Raw genomic sequence first — 5286 nt, 5'->3', positions numbered from 1 at the left:
TGTCAACCAATGTAACAAAGTGTTGAAATGTGGCTAGAACCTATGACTTATGCTTTATAGGATTAGCCTAAACATCATGCCAAAAGTCATTAATAAATGTGACAAAGTACTTAGCACAACCTAAGAACTGACAAGGCATGGGACCATTAATATTTAGATAATCAAGAGCCAAAGACTCACGCATGCACGTAGAACCAAATTTCTTATGAGTGTTATGTGTCTACTTGCCATATAAACAATGATCACAAGAATCAAAACCTGAATAATCGAAGGGTGAAACATACTACAAATGGGTTAAAACTAGACTTAATAATGTGTTGGTTATCAAATGGCTTAGCATTATCTTGCACTTTTCCTTTGCCTTTCTCACACCTATCCTAATGCATTTTATGGCACTATGGTCGTATATATCCCTACTGTCCACAAAAGTGAAAAGTAAGGAAAGACTTAGGATCACGAGATTTATTGTGATCATGTCCACACGAGGTCTAGATGTAGACCTATTTTGCTATGGATCTCTATCACATTGGTTATAACTACTTCTAGTATCATTCTTACCTCTAATTGTGAGAGTATAAGAGGCACTAGTTGCATCGACATTTCTCCTATTCACTTTGTTAATAAAAGGATTCCTCTACATTTGAGCATTTAAGAATATCCTTAGGAGCATTATTACCAATAATAGTATGGAATGTATGCCAAATCCCTAAAAGAGTGACAAGAAAAAATATAGCCTTTATGTTATCATCAAAGATTATGTTCTTTGAAGTGAGTTGGTTGTAAACAAAGTGAAATTCATTCAAAATAGACATAGGTGTACTTTCCTTCATACGAAGGTCCACAAGCTTTTTGGGTCAATACAACTGTGAAGTGGGGATTTGCTTATCATATATTTTCTCCGATAACTGCCATGCATCTCCCTTAGTATCAAAATGAGATTAAAGTATACTTACTTAGAGTGTGTGCGAGAAGTGAGCTTTTTGAGCAAGATTTTCTCGGTAACCTCTATTTCTTGTTCCACATAGTCCACTTATTACTCCTCTTCTCTTGGGGATATATCAAAGCACCACTACTACCCCCCCACTGCCTCCACCACCACCATTGCCACCACCACCTCCACCACCACCTCTACCACTGCATCCACCACTGTTGTCACTACCACCTCCACCGCTTCCACCACCATCATCCCCATCGATGTTTCTCTCCCCATGTTAAGTACCTCAAGTACAAGTGACTCTCTCTCTCTCTCTCTCTCTCTCTCTCTCAATTAGCAACTTCTCACTTTCTCCATCTCTTACACTCACCCTCTCTCTCACTCACTCTCGCTCGCTCTCTCTCTCTCTCTCTCTCTCTTTGTGTTGTTGTCAAAGACATACATAGAGACACACACTCTCTCTCCCTCTCCCTCTCTCCTTTCCTCTCTCCCTCCCTCCCTCTCTCTCTCTCTCTCTCTCTCTCTCTCTCTCTCTCTCTCTCTCTCTCTCTCAAATAGCAACACCTCTTTGTCTCCCCCTCTTACACAGACACACGAACTCTCTCTCATACACACACACTCTCTCAATTAGCAACTTCTCTCTATTTGTTTGTTTGTTTGTCTGTCTGTCTCTCTCTCCAATAGTAACTTCTCTCTTTTTCCCCTTCTTACACACACACACACACACACACTCTCTCTCTCTCTCTCTCTCTCTCTCTCTATTAGCAACTTCTCACTTTTTCCCTCTTACACTCACACCCTCTCTCTTTCTCTCTCTCCCCCCCTTGTGTTGCTCTCAAAGACACACACACACACACACACACACACACACACACTCTCTCTCTCTCTCTCTCTCTCTCTCTCTCTCTCAAATAGAAACTCCTCTCTGTCTCCCCCTCTTACTACATAGATACACACACACACACTCTCATACACACACACTCTCATACACACACACTCTCTCAATTACCAACTTCTCTCTCTCTCTCTCTCTCTCTCTCTCTCTCTCTCTCTCTCTCTCTCTCTCTCTCTCTCTCTCTCTCTCTCTCTCTCTCTCTCTCTCCCCCCCTAAGATGCACGTAGTCTTACATGTGATTTCCCTAGGGGATATTACAAGTAAAGGGGATAGTAGACATAGGAGCAAGAGTTAGTGTACTTAGCCATGGAATCCTGCAAGCTTGGCAAAACCCATTGGTAGAAATTGCATGGTTCAATGTCACTCTAGCAAATGGAATGAAGATTAGACCCTTCAGAGTCTTGAAGGATTGGCCTTTAAAAGTAGTAGGAATCCAATTCTCTGTGAACTTCATAGTCATAAAGGGAGATGATTATGATGTCCTACTAGGCAGACCTTGGATGAGGAATGCTTGTCCTGCAAGCTTGGGGAAACCCATTGGTAGAAACTGCATGGTTCAATGTTACTCTAGCAAATGGAATGAAGGTTAAACCCTTCAAAGTCCTAAAGGATTGGCCTTTAAAGATAGTGGGAATCCAATTCTTTGTGAACTTCATAGTCATGAAGGGAGTGGATTATGATATCCTATTGTTAGGCAAACCTTAGATGAGGAATGCTTGAGTGATAGAGGATTGGGGTATTGGCTTGACATTCTTAGGTAATAGATCAGACATAGTTTGAATAGAGATGGACACTTGGAAAACCTCACCAATGGACCTAGATGCCATCTCTACCATGATAAAGGGTGACTCAAAGATGAGAAGTGATTATGGATCTATAATGAAGTACATTCCTTGTCTTGAGGATGACCTCAATGTCAAAATATGTGGGATCTAGAGCATGGCAGATGCGGAAGCTATGGAGGTTGGAAGAGAAAGAGTGAGTTCATGAAGACATTGACATGACTGACTGTTACACAAGTGAATTAGGTTCCAAGATGGAAGCTTGGACTCATAAACACAATCTTGTGTATTGATTGACAATGACACAGAGACTTTACTGAAGGACAAAAGTACTATGACATTTTCATTAGAAAAGAGAGAAAGTACAATGCTTTATAGGAAACTGGATAGTAGCACTTCTCCTACTGTGCATATGGGATTCTGGTCCTGAGCCCTCACTGCTCCTTCCAAAGAGACTAAATTAGGTGGGATTTCAAACATCTCAACACCCCTCCTCAATCACAACCACAAGTACAAAGCATATAGAGGCTTTAGTGAAAGCAACACCTGCAAAGTGTGGGCACACCATAGACATGGCAAAACACCAGAGGCTATTGCAAAAAAGGCTAAGTGTGGGTACCACAAACATGGTGGACATCTAGAGATTGTTACAGGGGCCTCACAAAGTGTACAGAGGCTGTAGTACAAGGCTACATGAGGAGTTTACAAGTTTATATTTGAAGCATTAGTGCTAGGCAATACAAATATAAAAAAGTCTATCTGAATAGAAGGACTGGTGCGGTTTATCCTTCTCCTAGTGGTCTTCTTCTTCTTCTTCTTATTTTTTTCTTCATGTTCTTCTTCTTCTTTAACAACAACTAGATAGGCATTTTGGGACCTCTTTTTGGCATGGCAAAACTTCTCGGTGTGTCTGGTCCTTTTGCAAAAGTCATAGAAAGCTGATCCTTCTTTCCTTTGTACCTGTTGCCAACATATAATGCTTGTTCATCTCTAGAGGTGGTTGGTTCTTCCTTAGTTTTAAGCTTCTTTTCCTCCTCTAATAGTGATGCCTAGATATCAACAAGCTCAGGGTTTGGCATATTGATTAGAGTTGTTGATACATTATTATATTTAGGAAGCAAACTTTAAGTAGAACACCAATGCAAACATCTTCTTCCATTTTAATGTTGATTCCTACAAGCTGGGTTAGAGGTCCTTCCATGTAATTTAGATGCGTGTCAAGTGATGTGATGGACTTCATTTCAAGCCTGAAAAATTCAATCAAGAGACCATAATTTGCATAGTAGAGCATGGGAGATGTGGAAGCTATGGAGGTTGGAAGAGAAAGAGTGAGTTCATGAAGACACTGACATGACTGACTATTACACAAGTGGATTAGGTTCCAAGATAGAAGTTTGGACTCATAAACACAATCTTGTATATTGATTGACAATGACAAAGAGACTTTACTGAAGGACAAAAGTACTATGATATTTTCACTAGAAAAGAGAGCAAGTACAATGCTTTATAGGAAACTGGATGGTAGCTCTTCTCCTACTGTGCATATGGGATTCTAGTCATGAGCCCTCATTGCTCCTTCCAAAGAGATTGAAGTAGGTGGGATTGCAAACATGCAATTGGATGCATGTGTTGGCAACCATTGACCTCCCATTCTCAGATGATGAGATAAATATAGGCAAGCTGTAGACTTAACTAGCAAACCCAACAGAGGCATAACTTTTAACCTACCAACAATATCCCTATGCATGATGGACAGGAGTTCCATCGGTTGACCAACACCAATCACCTATCGTGTTCCAACTAACAAATTGGAACTCCATAGAATCTTTATGTACCTATCAAGTGAGCTAGCTGGAAACCCAGCTGCAAACTTGAAGCCCTCAAGGATCTCATGGAGAGTAAGGAGTGGTGATGGACTAAGGTACATGACTTAAACATGTCATACAACTAGACTCTCATGATAAGTGAGAAAAATCTCGAGAACAAGAACCATGAAAACAATGCACAGTATGAGTGTGAGGATTCCAATGATGAGTATGAAGACTACTATTCCATCAGTGAAGAAAGTGAAGAGAAAGTGGAGACTATAGAATATGACATGGATGGAAGAGTGATTAAGCAAATTAGAGTTGTATCAAAACCCTAAGAGATCAACACTTTTAGAGTGAACAAAGGAGTTGTCAAGGTAGATTGTGATTAAACTTGGCTAGAATTCCTAGAGGTAGTAGATTATGAGCAAGCAATATTAGTTCAACTTGGCACCACATCATTATTTGGAGTGGAGTCAGCCTCAGAGCTACGACCACCAGGGGAGATAGTCTCATCCAGTGAGAGGATTGTGAGTACAACTCTTAGTCAAAGGTGAGCTCTGATAGTGAACCCAAAATTCCTCGAACACCTGGGACTAGACACACAAATGGGGACCTCTCAATCCACTTAAGGCGCAAGAGCCTCAAAGAGGAGAGAAGGAAGCACTTGAAGTTTTTAGAAGATGACTGATAGAAGAAACCCTAGGACCTGCCCAAGCACTTCACGAATTTCAAGAAGGGATATCAAATAGTGGTGTTAGTAGGAGCCAAGTGGAAAGGACAAGAAAATGAACCCATTGAGGGACGAACCAAAGTTAAAGAAGTCAACTTGGTAAGGGAAGGGGATAAGCCTTGACCCGTGTACAT

Source organism: Lygodium microphyllum, chromosome 1 (assembly GCF_053477565.2).
Source record: "Lygodium microphyllum isolate KBCC chromosome 1, Lygodium_microphyllum_v1.1.10, whole genome shotgun sequence".
NCBI classification, from domain to species: Eukaryota; Viridiplantae; Streptophyta; class Polypodiopsida; order Schizaeales; family Lygodiaceae; genus Lygodium; species Lygodium microphyllum.
This window is presented reverse-complemented; position numbering follows the sequence as displayed.